Raw genomic sequence first — 19,417 nt, 5'->3', positions numbered from 1 at the left:
GAGACCGCGTCATCCGTGGATCTGTTCTGCCGGTACGCGAACTGCAACGGGTCCAAGGTGCGGGGGAGGGAGGCGCAGATGTAATCCTTAATCAGCCTCTCGAAACACTTCATGACCACCGAGGTGAGGGCCACCGGACGGTAGTCATTCAGGCAGGTTGGAGAGGCGATCTTCGGGACAGGAACGACGGTGGACCTCTTGAAACAGGACGGGACCACTGATTCAGCCAGGGAGATGTTGAATATTGTGGTGACCACCGGAGCTAGCTGGTTAGCACAGGTCTTCAGTACTCGTCCAGATATGCCATCTGGACCCGCAGCTTTCCTGGTGTTGACACGCATCAGAGCCCTCCTGACCTCGTGCACGGACACTGAGAGTGCGCGCTCGTCCCCAGCGGTGTAACTCCAATTAGCCGGCGAGCTAGCGGTGCTGCTGCCAGACTCGAACCGCGCATAAAAGGAGTTCAGTTGGTTGGCCAGGGAGGCGTCCACACTCGTGGCTGGGGAGGAGCTGCTCTTGTAGTTTGTTATTGTTCGCAGCCCCTCCCACAAGCGTCTTGTGTCCCCCCGCTCCATCTGCAGCTCCACGGTGTCTCTGTACGTCCGTTTGGCGTCCCTCACCGCCCTCCGCAGATTGTACGACGCCGCTTTGTAATTGTCCATGTTGCCAGATACAAGTCCGTCGTTGTAAGCGGCCGTGCGCGCATTCAGAGCGCAGCGGATGGATTTATCAACCCATGGTTTCTGGTTTGGAAATATCCGAACTTTCACCGTGGGAACGATTTCATCCGCGAGCGTAGCCACAAAACTCACTACAACCTCCGTAAACTCGCTGACGTCACTTGAGCTCGCTTGGAACACGTCCCAGTCTACGTCAGTCAGAGCGTCCTGAAGCGCAGCCTCTGATTGGTCCGTCCACCGCTTCACTTCCCTCGTCATCACCAGATCCCGCGCGATCAGAGGCCTGTAAACAGGAAGCAGCGAGATCGCGGCGTGATCTGATTTCCCGAAAGCAGGAAGCGACACGGGCTTGTATCCGTTCTTGTAAGGAGTGTAACAATGGTCCAGAGTTCTGTCTCCCCTGGTGGCACACGTGATGTGTTGGTGGAAATTCGGCAGAACTTTTTTCAGGTTGGCCCTGTTAAAGTCCCCAGTCACCACCACAGCCGCGTCGGGATGTCTGTTCTGAAATCCGCACAACACATCGTGCAGAACCGACAGAGCTGCGTCGGTGTCCGCTTGCGGTGGGATATAAACGGCTGTAATGATGACCGTGCTGAATTCCCGGGGGAGATAAAATGGACGGCATAGTATGGTCAGCTGTTCCAGGTTCGGCGAGCAGGAGTGGGAGAGGAATTTGGTGTTGTTGGCGTTACACCAGCGGTTGTTTACCATTAGGCAGACGCCTCCACCTTTGGATTTCCCCGACTCTCCCGTTCTGTCGCCGCGGAACACGGAGAAGGCCTCGGCTGGACGTATGGCTTCATCCGGCACCAGTGGGGTCAGCCATGTTTCCGTCAGGCAGAGGACGCAACAGTTCCTCGTGTCACGCTGGAATTGAATCCTCGCTCGAAGTTCATCCATCTTGTTCTCCAGGGACTGGACGTTAGCAAGAAGGATGCTTGGCAGAGGTGGACGGTAAGGTTGCGTCCTCATTCTGACCCGAATGCCGCCTCGTTTACCTCGGTGCTTCCTCCGTGGGCCGGCTCGTGGAACAGCGACTCCATTTTTGTTGTTGTTGCGAGTGTTCCCGCGTAGGATTTCCGCCGGCCACTCTGCTCCCACGGATAAAAAGTCCCAAAGTTGTTCGTTTAGGGAAATTTTTATATCCATGAGTGCATCGCGGCCGTATGAGTTAATTGTTGATGTTTTTCTGGCGAACATCGTGATAAAAAAAGGAAAAAAATACTAAAGAGTAAGAAAGTAACCGGAGCGCCGGCGCAGGCGACCGCTAGGGGCGGCGCCACTATCGCCACACATCGCCATACGACGACGGAATTGATGAAGAACGTGCGAGAGCTCTGCGGCGGTTTACTAGCTTGCCGCACCACCGGAGATCGACGATACAAACTTACAATGAGTCACCAAAGAGGGAAAGATCGCCTGCTGGAGGGATTCAAGATTGGAGAGGTAAGAATAATAGCCAGAGAATTGAGGAATGACGAGATGGTCGTTTCCTTCCTCAACCTCCCGGCTTATATTACTGACGACGAAATACTGGGGAAGCTACATGGTTGGGGCGTGTCGGCCACCTCGCCGATTAAGCGCAGAATGTGGCCAGGAACCCGTATTGCGGACGGTACACGGTTTATGAGAGTAAAATTCAATAAATTAGTTCAGAGTCTTCCATACTCTGCAAAGTTTCACACTGCCATAGGGCCAGAGTACTTCCGCGTCATTCACGATAGACAATCAAAGGTCTGCCGCCTCTGTATACAGCCTGGACATATCCTACGGGAATGTCCGGAGTTCTTCTGTCGCAAATGTGGATTGCAAGGACACTTTGCGAGAGAGTGCAAAAGTGCCAAGAAATGTGACCTGTGTCATAACACTTGGAATGAATGTGACTGCAATAAGAGCGAGGAGGACGGCGGCGCTCCGCTGGTCACGACGGCCGCTTCAACCGATAGGCAAGGCGAACTGCATAGCGAGGATGAAAATAAAATGGAGACTGAGACAGGGCAGGCGGATGTGAGGGATGAAACTCAACCTGCAGTGGCGGGTAGTATGAACCAAGCAAGCAAGGTGAGGCTAGATCTGAGCTCCGGCTCTGACGAGGAGAGCGGAGCGAGACGAGGAGCGAGGCTGAAGGCGGAGGTGGGAGGGGAGGTGCTAGCCTTGGGAGTGGGCCCCACCCCCGCTCCTACCCCGCTGCTGCTGAAGCAAATCAGAGATCCTGCATCTGAGATGGGAATGATGAATAGGTCATCATCTCAGTCCCAGCCCCTCCAGCGACTGCCTCTTGATAACCCGATCTCAAGTGCAAGTGAGGCCGAATCCGAGATAGACTTGTCTCATATGAACAGAATTGGGAAAAGGCTAAGTGAAAAGCAGATGAGAAGGAGAAGCAAGAGAAACAAAGACAGAGTTAATAACTAAATGTCGAAAATCATACTCTCTTCTCAGTGTGACTCTAATGATTAGCTTCACTTCTCTAAATGCTAACGGCCTACGCACAAAATCGAAAATAGATTCTGTACTGCAAACTTTGAACTCAGATGTAGTCTGCCTGCAAGAAACTTGGTGGGACCAGGAGCATCACGACTATGTGGCGAACCAGAGAAACAAGCAGGTATTTTCAAACCACGGGTCAGCAAGATCATGCGGGGTAGCAATCATATCTAAGATTGCTTCAGGCATGAGTGCTGAAGAGATATACAAAGACGATCAAGGCAGAGTATTAATTGTAGATTTTTCACTTAATAAACAACGATATAGAATAATTAACATATATGCACCAAACAATGAAAATCATAGAAAGCAGTTTTTCATTAAATTAAAGAAATGGTACGGAAACAATGTAATAATAACTGGAGACTTTAATGTGGCTCTAACAAAAATGGACGTGTCAGTAAACAATACCTTCAAGAGTGACGCCAGTCGAACAACCCTAATGAATTTGATAAATCACCATAACCTAGTAGAAATGTGGAGAATCTCAAACCCTTTGAAGCGGGACTTCTCGAGAAGGCAGATTGTAAAGGGGGTCCTCAAACAGTCCAGAATCGATCTCTGTCTGGCTTCCTCCAGCATTATCAGGGACATTAACAAAATTAAATATGAGTTCAATAGCTGGAGCGATCACGCATCTTTATACTGGCAATTAGGGGACGATGGAAGGCCCAGAGGTGGGGGCATCTGGTGCTTCAATGCCAGTCTCCTTGAGGACCAAACCTTCAAAAAAAAGATAAGGAATCTACTGAGCAATATAACAGATGAATTAGCTGTAGAAGAAAACTATATTAAATCATGGGACGATGTAAAAAGACGAATTAAGAGAGCCTGTATAAATTATAGTAAAGAGAAAGGATGGCGGGAAGGAATGGAGGAGAGAACATTAAGGCACCTCCTCGCAAAAGAAATTACATTACTTGACCATAACCCTGACAGAAGTTGTGCAAAATTTGAAGAATATGAAGCTAAACTTCACTCTTTTGAAAAGAAAAGATGCATAGGAGCAGCTGTTAGAAGTAGATTTAAAAATATCACAGATGGGGAGAAATGTACAGCTTTTTTCCTTGGCCTAGAAAAACAAAAACAAAACAAAGCCAGAATGGGTCAGATTGAAAATAGTAAGGGGGAAATAATAGCTGAGCAGGAAGACATACTGGACGAAATACATAGGTATTACGAGAACCTCTTTACTAGTAACAGCTCCAATCCAAAACAGACTAAAGAAATACTGGAATGTATTGATAGGGAAATCAATCACATCGACAAAGAAGAGTGCGACACGGTAATCACATTAGCGGAAGTAGAACTGGCAATAGATGGACAAAATAAGAACAAAAGCCCAGGCCCAGACGGAATCTCGACAGAGTTCTACCAGTGCTTCAAAGCCCAGCTGGCCCCCTTGCTGCTAAAACTTTACACTAGTATTAGAGTAAACCAGACAACTCCGGACTCCCTCACAAAAGGTATCATCACAATTGTATTTAAGAATAAAGGATGCCGGAACCAACTGAAAAACTATAGGCCAATTAGCCTACTCAATTCAGATTATAAGATTCTGGCAAAAATTCTGGCTAATAGACTTAAAGCAGTAATAGGCTCAATCATCAGCAATACGCAAACTTACAGTATCCCAGGCAGAGATATTACAGACTCCATCAATACAATTAGGGATACAGTAAAAACAATGACTATGCAGAGGGGCCTGCTGCTTGGAGTAGACCTAGAAAAAGCTTTTGACAGGGTTGAGCATCCGTTCCTCTGGTCCGTAATGGAAAAGTTCGGCTTCGGAGCAAAGTTCATCGATTGGATCAAGGTTTTATATCGAAGTGCGAGTAGCAGGGTGAAATGCAACGGACTTCTCACCAGGGACATTCGGATCGAGAGGTCGGTGAGACAGGGATGCCCCCTCTCAGCTCTGCTATACACCCTGGTCGCAGAACCCCTCGCACTCCTAATACTGAAAGACAAAAATATAAAAGGTATCTTAACGCCAAATGGCAGCAAAACCAAAATAGTCCAATATGCAGACGACATTAATATCATGGTCTCGGATGGTGACAGCATAGACCATGTCTTCAAACACCTAGGGGCCTATGAGAAAGCCTCTGGCGCAAGAATCAATAAAGAAAAATCTGCAATAATGTTCTGCGGTAAGAATCAAAAAACGATAAACAAATGGGGCCTTAAAGAGACCACAGGGTGCAGAGAAATCTGGGGTGTGTACATTGGGAAAGACGAGAGTGAAGCAAGAGATAAAACATGGAAGAGTGTGATAATTAAAATACAGTGTACCTTGAACCTGTGGAGGGCGAGGGGGCTTAGTCTAAAAGGAAAGGTAATAGTATCTAATGCCCTAGTGCTGTCAAAAATAAATCATGCTTTGGGAACCTGTGAGCTGCCCGATTGGGCACTAAATTCATTGAACGGTGAGATCTCCTCCTTTCTTTGGAAGGGTAAGGGAAATATGTTCGCCCACAGGACGTTAATTGCTAATAAACGGGAGGGGGGATTAGGGCTGATTGACATTGGTGCCAAAAGAGACGCACTGAGGGTTAAATTGATAGGGAAATTCTTGGATTCGACCAGGCAGTATCCCTGGGAGGACGCACTCGCAGGCTACCTGGCGGAGTTTGGGGAGAGGAGCAAATACAATCTCTGTACCCACTACCCCAGAAAAACTTACAGTGGCCTGCCGGGCTTCTACCAGGAGGTGCTGGAGGCATGGGGAAGGATACTCCCCCACCTCAGACCCGAGTGCAGTAAAAAAGAGCATGTGCTGCAGTTACCTTTCCTCTCGAATCCATGCTTCACCTATAATGGGAGAAACCTCGTCAGCAGTCACTTAACGGCAGCAGGCCTAACAAGAGTGGGACAGGTGACCGACCACAAAGGGAACTTTGATATAGGGAATGTACTATGGGAATTAGACAGATGGAAGGTGCAATACAGGGAAAAACTGATTGTCTCTTTCGGGGAAAAATTTGATCAAAGCCTACTACCTGAGTGGCGAGGCATGCTCAAAGAGAAAGGAACCAAGGTGCAGGATGATGCCCTGAACTTCCTCCTGTGCCTTAGAGGAAAATTCCCCACCATCCAATCAGTGAAAACCAGAGACTGGTATAGATTACTCATTTCAAAGATTGTGACAATTCCAGCTTCAGAAAAGGCCTGGTCAAGGATATTTCCTGGCTATTCAATTAGAAATATATGGAACAACATGGAAATCCCTTTTGCCACATCAGCCATCTTCCACCTGGATTTCAAGATAAGGCACAGGAGGATTTTTACTGGCATCATCCTGCATCAATAACACAAAGACTTGCACAAAAGGGAGTGTGTGGTCTGCATGGAAGAAGCAGAAGACATTGAGCACCTGTTCCTTAGGTGCACGGCCCTCACAAACTATAGGGAGAGGGTCAAGAGCCTACTGGTGGAACATTGTGGCCTTAGGAGACTAACAGGGCTTACATGGGACTGGGCCTACATGTTTGGCCCCCCCCCCAAAACAATGAGCCCAACGGAAAACTTACTGATAAACACTGTGCTGGCATTTGCCAGGCGCGCAACATGGACAAGAAGGAACTTGGCACTATATGAGGGTAGAGACGTAAGCATACAAAGCCTCTTTGGAAACTCACTAAAGGCCCACCTATTGTTGCTAAATGGAGGAAACAAAGACCTTTTTGTAATCCAATTTATGCAACAAACTACCCTACTCCAGGAAACTGAATGCCACTCTCTCTCCTTCGCATTCTGATAGGATAGAGAAGGGAGAAAAAGGGAAAACATGTATTTCCCAAGTGTTTAAAAATGTTTTCTTGGCATAATTGTTACTGTTGATGATTCTGTATTTTTATATTAAAAAAAAAAAATGTATTTGTTGAGTTATGATCATTTTCATCATAGTGTGCACATGAGGGAAAAAACGCATTTTCAGCCGATTTAAACGTCGAAAAGGCGAATTGGTTAAACGCTTCAGTCATTACTCTGTGTGACAGTATCAGACAGTTTAAATACAATGATGAACTAGTATGTGCTGCTAAAGTGTTGTTTATCAAACAGTTTTAGTCCCATAGAAAATGTATTTGTCGAGTTATGATCATTTTCATCATAGTGTGCACATGTGGGAAAAAACGCATTTTCAGCCGATTTAAACGTCGAAAAGGCGTATTGGTTAAACACTTCAGTCATTACTCTGTGTGACAGTGTCAGACAGTTTAAATAAAATGATTAACTAGTATGTGCTGCTAAAGTGTTGTTTGTCAACCAGTTTTAGGCCCATATAAAATGTATTTGTCGAGGTATGAGCATTTTCATAACATTGGACGGTTTGCTGTCTAGCTGAATTACAGAAACACCGAACCATTGTCTCTTCAGAGGTGAATGATTCAGAATGCTGCAGTACAGCATAGAAATTTAATTAATATGATGAACTATTATGTGCTTCTTAAGTGTTTCTCTCAGATTTCTATGCCCATCTAACATGTATTTCTGGAGTTATGATCATTTTCAGAACTTGTGACGGTTTGCTGTCTAACTGAATTAGAGAAACACCGAACCATTGTCTCTTCAGAGGTGAATGATTCAGAATGCTGCAGTACAGCATAGAAATTTAATTAATATGATGAACTATTATGTGCTTCTTAAGTGTTTCTCTCAGATTTCTATGCCCATCTAACATGTATTTCTGGAGTTATGATCATTTTCAGAACTTGTGACGGTTTGCTGTCTAACTGAATTAGAGAAACACCGAACCATTGTCTCTTCAGAGGTGAATGATTCAGAATGCTGCAGTACAGCATAGAAATTTAATTAATATGATGAACTATTATGTGCTTCTTAAGTGTTTCTCACAGATTTCTAGGCCCATCTAACATGTATTTGTGGAGTTATGATCATTTTCATCATTGTGTGCACATGTGGGAAAAAATGCATTTTCAGCCGATTTAAACGTCGAAAAGGGGAATTGGTTAAACGCTTCAGTCATAACTCTGTGTGACAGTGTCAGACAGTTTAAATACAATGGTGAACTAGTATATGCTGCTAAAGCGTTGTTTGTCAACCAGTTTTAGGCCCATACAACATGTATTTGTCGAGGTATGAGCATTTTCAGAACATTGGACGGTTTGCTGTCTAACTGAATTAGAGAATCACCGAACCATTGTCTCTTCAGAGGTGAATGATTCAGAATGCTGCAGTACAGCATAGAAATTTTATTAATATGATGAACTATTATGTGCTTCCTAAGTTTTTCTCTCAGATTTCTATGCCCATCTAACATGTATTTCTGGAGTTATGATCATTTTCAGAACTTGTGACGGTTTGCTGTCCAACTGAATTAGAGAAACACCGAACCATTGTCTCTTCAGCGGTGAATGATTCAGAATGCTGCAGTACAGCATAGAAATTTTATTAATATGATGAACTATTATGTGCTTCTTAAGTGTTTCTCACAGATTTCTAGGCCCATCTAACATGTATTTGTGGAGTTATGATCATTTTCATCATTGTGTGCACATGTGGGAAAAAACGCATTTTCAGCCGATTTAAACGTCGAAAAGGGGAATTGGTTAAACGCTTCAGTCATTACTCTGTGTGACAGTGTCAGACAGTTTAAATACAATGGTGAACTAGTATATGCTGCTAAAGTGTTGTTTGTCAACCAGTTTTAGGCCCATCTAACATGTATTTGTCGAGTTATGATCATTTTCATCATTATGTGTACATGTGGGAAAAAACGCATTTTCAGCCGATTTAAACGTCGAAAAGGGGAATTGCTTAAACGCTTCAGTCATTACTCTGCGTGACAGTGTCAGACAGTTTAAATACAATGGTGAACTAGTATATGCTGCTAAAGCGTTGTTTGTCAAACAGTTTTAGGCCCATACAACATGTATTTGTCGAGGTATGAGCATTTTCAGAACATTGGACGGTTTTGCTGTCTAGCTGAATTAGAGAAACACCGAACCATTGTCTCTTCAGAGGTGAATGATTCAGAATGCTGCAGTACAGCATAGAAATTTTATTAATATGATGAACTATTATGTGCTTCCTAAGTTTTTCTCTCAGATTTCTATGCCCATCTAACATGTATTTCTGGAGTTATGATCATTTTCAGAACTTGTGACGGTTTGCTGTCTAACTGAATTAGAGAAACACCGAACCATTGTCTCTTCAGAGGTGAATGATTCAGAATGCTGCAGTACAGCATAGAAATTTAATTAATATGATGAACTATTATGTGCTTCTTAAGTGTTTCTCACAGATTTCTAGGCCCATCTAACATGTATTTGTGGAGTTATGATCATTCTCATCATTGTGTGCACATGTGGGAAAAAACGCATTTTCAGCCGATTTAAACGTCGAAAAGGGGAATTGGTTAAACGCTTCAGTCATTACTCTGTGTGACAGTGTCAGACAGTTTAAATACATTGGTGAACTAGTATATGCTGCTAAAGTGTTGTTTGTCAACCAGTTTTAGGCCCATCTAACATGTATTTGTCGAGTTATGATCATTTTCATCATTATGTGTACATGTGGGAAAAAATGCATTTTCAGCCGATTTAAACATCGAAAAGGGGAATTGGTTAAACGCTTCAGTCATAACTCTGTGTGACAGTGTCAGACAGTTTAAATACAATGGTGAACTAGTATATGCTGCTAAAGCGTTGTTTGTCAACCAGTTTTAGGCCCATACAACATGTATTTGTCGAGGTATGAGCATTTTCAGAACATTGGACGGTTTGCTGTCTAACTGAATTAGAGAAACACCGAACCATTGTCTCTTCAGAGGTGAATAATTCAGAATGCTGCAGTACAGCATAGAAATTTTATTAATATGATGAACTATTATGTGCTTCCTAAGTTTTTCTCTCAGATTTCTATGCCCATCTAACATGTATTTCTGGAGTTATGATCATTTTCAGAACTTGTGACGGTTTGCTGTCTAACTGAATTAGAGAAACACCGAACCATTGTCTCTTCAGAGGTGAATGATTCAGAATGCTGCAGTACAGCATAGAAAATTTAATTAATATGATGAACTATTATGTGCTTCTTAAGTGTTTCTCACAGATTTCTAGGCCCATCTAACATGTATTTGTGGAGTTATGATCATTTTCATCATTGTGTGCACATGTGGGAAAAAACGAATTTTCAGCCGATTTAAACGTCGAAAAGGGGAATTGGTTAAACGCTTCAGTCATAACTCTGTGTGACAGTGTCAGACAGTTTAAATACAATGGTGAACTAGTATATGCTGCTGAAGCGTTGTTTGTCAAACAGTTTTAGGCCCATACAACATGTATTTGTCGAGGTATGAGCATTTTCAGAACATTGGACGGTTTGCTGTCTAGCTGAATTAGAGAAACACCGAACCATTGTCTCTTCAGAGGGGAATGATTCAGAATGCTGCAGTACAGCATAGAAATTTAATTAATATGATGAACTATTATGTGCTTCCTAAGTTTTTCTCTCAGATTTCTATGCCCATCTAACATGTATTTCTGGAGTTATGATCATTTTCAGAACTTGTGACGGTTTGCTGTCTAACTGAATTAGAGAAACACCGAACCATTGTCTCTTCAGAGGTGAATGATTCAGAATGCTGCAGTACAGCATAGAAATTTAATTAATATGATGAACTATTATGTGCTTCTTAAGTGTTTCTCACAGATTTCTAGGCCCATCTAACATGTATTTGTGGAGTTATGATCATTCTCATCATTGTGTGCACATGTGGGAAAAAACGCATTTTCAGGCGATTTAAACGTCGAAAAGGGGAATCGGTTAAACGCTTCAGTCATTACTCTGTGTGACAGTGTCAGACAGTTTAAAGACAATGGTGAACTAGTATATGCTGCTAAAGTGTTGTTTGTCAAACAGTTTTAGGCCCATGTAAAATGTATTTGTCGAGTTATGATCATTTTCATCATTGTGTGCACATGTGGGAAAAAACGCATTTTCAGCCGATTTAAACGTCGAAAAGGGGAATTGGTTAAACGCTTCAGTCATTACTCTGTGTGACAGTGTCAGACAGTTTAAATACATTGGTGAACTAGTATATGCTGCTAAAGTGTTGTTTGTCAACCAGTTTTAGGCCCATCTAACATGTATTTGTCGAGTTATGATCATTTTCATCATTATGTGTACATGTGGGAAAAAACGCATTTTCAGCCGATTTAAACGTCGAAAAGGGGAATTGCTTAAACGCTTCAGTCATTTCTCTGTGTGACAGTGTCAGACAGTTTAAATACAATGGTGAACTAGTATATGCTGCTAAAGCGTTGTTTGTCAAACAGTTTTAGGCCCATACAACATGTATTTGACGAGGTATGAGCATTTTCAGAACATTGGACGGTTTGCTGTCTAGCTGAATTAGAGAAACACCGAACCATTGTCTCTTCAGAGGTGAATGATTCAGAATGCTGCAGTACAGCATAGAAATTTTATTAATATGATGAACTATTATATGCTTCTTAAGTGTTTCTCACAGATTTCTAGGCCCATCTAACATGTATTTGTGGAGTTATGATCATTTTCATCATTGTGTGCACATGTGGGAAAAAACGCATTTTCAGCCGATTTAAACGTCGAAAAGGGGAATTGGTTAAACGCTTCAGTCATTACTCTGTGTGACAGTGTCAGACAGTTTAAATACAATGGTGAACTAGTATATGCTGCTAAAGTGTTGTTTGTCAACCAGTTTTAGGCCCATCTAACATGTATTTGTCGAGTTATGATCATTTTCATCATTATGTGTACATGTGGGAAAAAATGCATTTTCAGCCGATTTAAACATCGAAAAGGGGAATTGGTTAAACGCTTCAGTCATAACTCTGTGTGACAGTGTCAGACAGTTTAAATACAATGGTGAACTAGTATATGCTGCTAAAGCGTTGTTTGTCAACCAGTTTTAGGCCCATACAACATGTATTTGTCGAGGTATGAGCATTTTCAGAACATTGGACGGTTTGCTGTCTAACTGAATTAGAGAAACACCGAACCATTGTCTCTTCAGAGGTGAATAATTCAGAATGCTGCAGTACAGCATAGAAATTTTATTAATATGATGAACTATTATGTGCTTCCTAAGTTTTTCTCTCAGATTTCTATGCCCATCTAACATGTATTTCTGGAGTTATGATCATTTTCAGAACTTGTGACGGTTTGCTGTCTAACTGAATTAGAGAAACACCGAACCATTGTCTCTTCAGAGGTGAATGATTCAGAATGCTGCAGTACAGCATAGAAATTTAATTAATATGATGAACTATTATGTGCTTCTTAAGTGTTTCTCACAGATTTCTAGGCCCATCTAACATGTATTTGTGGAGTTATGATCATTCTCATCATTGTGTGCACATGTGGGAAAAAACGCATTTTCAGGCGATTTAAACGTCGAAAAGGGGAATTGGTTAAACGCTTCAGTCATTACTCTGTGTGACAGTGTCAGACAGTTTAAATACAATGGTGAACTAGTATATGCTGCTAAAGTGTTGTTTGTCAAACAGTTTTGGGCCCATGTAAAATGTATTTGTCGAGTTATGATTATTTTCATCATTGTGTGCACATGTGGGAAAAAACGCATTTTCAGCCGATTTAAACGTCGAAAAGGGGAATTGGTTAAACGCTTCAGTCATAACTCTATGTGACAGTGTCAGACTGTTTAAATACAATGGTGAACTAGTATATGCTGCTAACGCGTTGTTTGTCAAACAGTTTTAGGCCCATACAACATGTATTTATCGAGGTATGAGCATTTTCAGAACATTGGACGGTTTGCTGTCTAGCTGAATTAGAGAAACACCGAACCATTGTCTCTTCAGAGGTGAATGATTCAGAATGCTGCAGTACAGCATAGAAATTTAATTAATATGATGAACTATTATGTGCTTCTTAAGTGTTTCTCACAGATTTCTAGGCCCATCTAACATGTATTTGTGGAGTTATGATCATTCTCATCATTGTGTGCACATGTGGGAAAAAACGCATTTTCAGGCGATTTAAACGTCGAAAAGGGGAATCGGTTAAACGCTTCAGTCATTACTCTGTGTGACAGTGTCAGACAGTTTAAAGACAATGGTGAACTAGTATATGCTGCTAAAGTGTTGTTTGTCAAACAGTTTTAGGCCCATGTAAAATGTATTTGTCGAGTTATGATCATTTTCATCATTGTGTGCACATGTGGGAAAAAACGCATTTTCAGCCGATTTAAACGTCGAAAAGGGGAATTGGTTAAACGCTTCAGTCATTACTCTGTGTGACAGTGTCAGACAGTTTAAATACAATGGTGAACTAGTATATGCTGCTAAAGTGTTGTTTGTCAACCAGTTTTAGGCCCATCTAACATGTATTTGTCGAGTTATGATCATTTTCATCATTATGTGTACATGTGGGAAAAAACGCATTTTCAGCCGATTTAAACGTCGAAAAGGGGAATTGGTTAAACGCTTCAGTCATAACTCTGTGTGACAGTGTCAGACAGTTTAAATACAATGGTGAACTAGTATATGCTGCTAAAGCGTTGTTTGTCAACCAGTTTTAGGCCCATACAACATGTATTTGTCGAGGAATGAGCATTTTCAGAACATTGGACGGTTTGCTGTCTAACTGAATTAGAGAAACACCGAACCATTGTCTCTTCAGAGGTGAATAATTCAGAATGCTGCAGTACAGCATAGAAATTTTATTAATATGATGAACTATTATGTGCTTCCTAAGTTTTTCTCTCAGATTTCTATGCCCATCTAACATGTATTTCTGGAGTTATGATCATTTTCAGAACTTGTGACGGTTTGCTGTCTAACTGAATTAGAGAAACACCGAACCATTGTCTCTTCAGAGGTGAATGATTCAGAATGCTGCAGTACAGCATAGAAATTTAATTAATATGATGAACTATTATGTGCTTCCTAAGTTTTTCTCTCAGATTTCTATGCCCATCTAACATGTATTTCTGGAGTTATGATCATTTTCAGAACTTGTGACGGTTTGCTGTCTAACTGAATTAGAGAAACACCGAACCATTGTCTCTTCAGAGGTGAATGATTCAGAATGCTGCAGTACAGCATAGAAATTTAATTAATATGATGAACTATTATGTGCTTCTTAAGTGTTTCTCACAGATTTCTAGGCCCATCTAACATGTATTTGTGGAGTTATGATCATTCTCATCATTGTGTGCACATGTGGGAAAAAACGCATTTTCAGGCGATTTAAACGTCGAAAAGGGGAATCGGTTAAACGCTTCAGTCATTACTCTGTGTGACAGTGTCAGACAGTTTAAAGACAATGGTGAACTAGTATATGCTGCTAAAGTGTTGTTTGTCAAACAGTTTTAGGCCCATGTAAAATGTATTTGTCGAGTTATGATCATTTTCATCATTGTGTGCACATGTGGGAAAAAACGCATTTTCAGCCGATTTAAACGTCGAAAAGGGGAATTGGTTAAACGCTTCAGTCATTACTCTGTGTGACAGTGTCAGACAGTTTAAATACATTGGTGAACTAGTATATGCTGCTAAAGTGTTGTTTGTCAACCAGTTTTAGGCCCATCTAACATGTATTTGTCGAGTTATGATCATTTTCATCATTATGTGTACATGTGGGAAAAAATGCATTTTCAGCCGATTTAAACGTCGAAAAGGGGAATTGCTTAAACGCTTCAGTCATTTCTCTGTGTGACAGTGTCAGACAGTTTAAATACAATGGTGAACTAGTATATGCTGCTAAAGCGTTGTTTGTCAAACAGTTTTAGGCCCATACAACATGTATTTGACGAGGTATGAGCATTTTCAGAACATTGGACGGTTTGCTGTCTAGCTGAATTAGAGAAACACCGAACCATTGTCTCTTCAGAGGTGAATGATTCAGAATGCTGCAGTACAGCATAGAAATTTTATTAATATGATGAACTATTATGTGCTTCTTAAGTGTTTCTCACAGATTTCTAGGCCCATCTAACATGTATTTGTGGAGTTATGATCATTTTCATCATTGTGTGCACATGTGGGAAAAAACGCATTTTCAGCCGATTTAAACGTCGAAAAGGGGAATTGGTTAAACGCTTCAGTCATTACTCTGTGTGACAGTGTCAGACAGTTTAAATACAATGGTGAACTAGTATATGCTGCTAAAGTGTTGTTTGTCAACCAGTTTTAGGCCCATCTAACATGTATTTGTCGAGTTATGATCATTTTCATCATTATGTGTACATGTGGGAAAAAATGCATTTTCAGCCGATTTAAACATCGAAAAGGGGAATTGGTTAAACGCTTCAGTCATAACTCTGTGTGACAGTGTCAGACAGTTTAAATACAATGGTGAACTAGTATATGCTGCTAAAGCGTTGTTTGTCAACCAGTTTTAGGCCCATACAACATGTATTTGTCGAGGTATGAGCATTTTCAGAACATTGGACGGTTTGCTGTCTAACTGAATTAGAGAAACACCGAACCATTGTCTCTTCAGAGGTGAATAATTCAGAATGCTGCAGTACAGCATAGAAATTTTATTAATATGATGAACTATTATGTGCTTCCTAAGTTTTTCTCTCAGATTTCTATGCCCATCTAACATGTATTTCTGGAGTTATGATCATTTTCAGAACTTGTGACGGTTTGCTGTCTAACTGAATTAGAGAAACACCGAACCATTGTCTCTTCAGAGGTGAATGATTCAGAATGCTGCAGTACAGCATAGAAATTTAATTAATATGATGAACTATTATGTGCTTCTTAAGTGTTTCTCACAGATTTCTAGGCCCATCTAACATGTATTTGTGGAGTTATGATCATTCTCATCATTGTGTGCACATGTGGGAAAAAACGCATTTTCAGGCGATTTAAACGTCGAAAAGGGGAATTGGTTAAACGCTTCAGTCATTACTCTGTGTGACAGTGTCAGACAGTTTAAATACAATGGTGAACTAGTATATGCTGCTAAAGTGTTGTTTGTCAAACAGTTTTGGGCCCATGTAAAATGTATTTGTCGAGTTATGATTATTTTCATCATTGTGTGCACATGTGGGAAAAAACGCATTTTCAGCCGATTTAAACGTCGAAAAGGGGAATTGGTTAAACGCTTCAGTCATTACTCTGTGTGACAGTGTCAGACAGTTTAAAGACAATGGTGAACTAGTATATGCTGCTAAAGTGTTGTTTGTCAACAAGTTTTAGGCCCATCTAACATGTATTTATTGAGTTATGATCATTTTCATCATTATGTGTACATGTGGGAAAAAACGCATTTTCAGCCGATTTAAACGTCGAAAAGGGGAATTGGTTAAACGCTTCAGTCATAACTCTATGTGACAGTGTCAGACAGTTTAAATACAATGGTGAACTAGTATATGCTGCTAACGCGTTGTTTGTCAAACAGTTTTAGGCCCATACAACATGTATTTATCGAGGTATGAGCATTTTCAGAACATTGGACGGTTTGCTGTCTAGCTGAATTAGAGAAACACCGAACCATTGTCTCTTCAGAGGTGAATGATTCAGAATGCTGCAGTACAGCATAGAAATTTTATTAATATGATGAACTATTATGTGCTTCCTAAGTTTTTCTCTCTAACATGTATTTCTGGAGTTATGATCATTTTCAGAACTTGTGACGGTTTGCTGTCTAACTGAATTAGAGAAACACCGAACCATTGTCTCTTCAGAGGTGAATGATTCAGAATGCTGCAGTACAGCATAGAAATTTAATTAATATGATGAACTATTATGTGCTTCTTAAGTGTTTCTCACAGATTTCTAGGCCCATCTAACATGTATTTGTGGAGTTATGATCATTCTCATCATTGTGTGCACATGTGGGAAAAAACGCATTTTCAGGCGATTTAAACGTCGAAAAGGGGAATCGGTTAAACGCTTCAGTCATTACTCTGTGTGACAGTGTCAGACAGTTTAAAGACAATGGTGAACTAGTATATGCTGCTAAAGTGTTGTTTGTCAAACAGTTTTAGGCCCATGTAAAATGTATTTGTCGAGTTATGATCATTTTCATCATTGTGTGCACATGTGGGAAAAAACGCATTTTCAGCCGATTTAAACGTCGAAAAGGGGAATTGGTTAAACGCTTCAGTCATTACTCTGTGTGACAGTGTCAGACAGTTTAAATACAATGGTGAACTAGTATATGCTGCTAAAGTGTTGTTTGTCAACCAGTTTTAGGCCCATCTAACATGTATTTGTCGAGTTATGATCATTTTCATCATTATGTGTACATGTGGGAAAAAACGCATTTTCAGCCGATTTAAACGTCGAAAAGGGGAATTGGTTAAACGCTTCAGTCATAACTCTGTGTGACAGTGTCAGACAGTTTAAATACAATGGTGAACTAGTATATGCTGCTAAAGCGTTGTTTGTCAACCAGTTTTAGGCCCATACAACATGTATTTGTCCAGGTATGAGCATTTTCAGAACATTGGACGGTTTGCTGTCTAACTGAATTAGAGAAACACCGAACCATTGTCTCTTCAGAGGTGAATAATTCAGAATGCTGCAGTACAGCATAGAAATTTTATTAATATGATGAACTATTATGTGCTTCCTAAGTTTTTCTCTCAGATTTCTATGCCCATCTAACATGTATTTCTGGAGTTATGATCATTTTCAGAACTTGTGACGGTTTGCTGTCTAACTGAATTAGAGAAACACCGAACCATTGTCTCTTCAGAGGTGAATGATTCAGAATGCTGCAGTACAGCATAGAAATTTAATTAATATGATGAACTATTATGTGCTTCTTAAGTGTTTCTCACAGATTTCTAGGCCCATCTAACATGTATTTGTGGAGTTATGATCATTCTCATCATTGTGTGCACATGTGGGAAAAAACGCATTTTCAGGCGATTTAAACGTCGAAAAGGGGAATTGGTTAAACGCTTCAGTCATTACTCTGTGTGACAGTGTCAGACAGTTTAAATACAATGGTGAACTAGTATATGCTGCTAAAGTGTTGTTTGTCAAACAGTTTTGGGCCCATGTAAAATGTATTTGTCGAGTTATGATTATTTTCATCATTGTGTGCACATGTGGGAAAAAACGCATTTTCAGCCGATTTAAACGTCGAAAAGGGGAATTGGTTAAACGCTTCAGTCATTACTCTGTGTGACAGTGTCAGACAGTTTAAAGACAATGGTGAACTAGTATATGCTGCTAAAGTGTTGTTTGTCAACAAGTTTTAGGCCCATCTAACATGTATTTATTGAGTTATGATCATTTTCATCATTATGTGTACATGTGGGAAAAAACGCATTTTCAGCCGATTTAAACGTCGAAAAGGGGAATTGGTTAAACGCTTCAGTCATAACTCTATGTGACAGTGTCAGACAGTTTAAATACAATGGTGAACTAGTATATGCTGCTAACGCGTTGTTTGTCAAACAGTTTTAGGCCCATACAACATGTATTTATCGAGGTATGAGCATTTTCAGAACATTGGACGGTTTGCTGTCTAGCTGAATTAGAGAAACACCGAACCATTGTCTCTTCAGAGGTGAATGATTCAGAATGCTGCAGTACAGCATAGAAATTTTATTAATATGATGAACTATTATGTGCTTCCTAAGTTTTTATCTCAGATTTCTATGCCCATCTAACATGTATTTCTGGAGTTATGATCATTTTCAGAACTTGTGACGGTTTGCTGTCTAACTGAATTAGAGAAACACCGAACCATTGTCTCTTCAGAGGTGAATGATTCAGAATGCTGCAGTACAGCATAGAAATTTAATTAATATGATGAACTATTATGTGCTTCTTAAGTGTTTCTCACAGATTTCTAGGCCCATCTAACATGTATTTGTGGAGTTATGATCATTCTCATCATTGTGTGCACATGTGGGAAAAAACGCATTTTCAGGCGATTTAAACGTTGAAAAGGGGAATCGGTTAAACGCTTCAGTCATTACTCTGTGTGACAGTGTCAGACAGTTTAAAGACAATGGTGAACTAGTATATGCTGCTAAAGTGTTGTTTGTCAAACAGTTTTAGGCCCATGTAAAATGTATTTGTCGAGTTATGATCATTTTCATCATTGTGTGCACATGTGGGAAAAAACGCATTTTCAGCCGATTTAAACGTCGAAAAGGGGAATTGGTTAAACGCTTCAGTCATTACTCTGAGTGACAGTGTCAGACAGTTTAAATACAATGGTGAACTAGTATATGCTGCTAAAGTGTTGTTTGTCAACCAGTTTTAGGCCCATCTAACATGTATTTGTCGAGTTATGATCAT

This window comes from Zeus faber (genome assembly GCF_960531495.2).
Source record: "Zeus faber genome assembly, chromosome: 3".
Lineage (NCBI taxonomy): Eukaryota > Metazoa > Chordata > Actinopteri > Zeiformes > Zeidae > Zeus > Zeus faber.
This window is presented reverse-complemented; position numbering follows the sequence as displayed.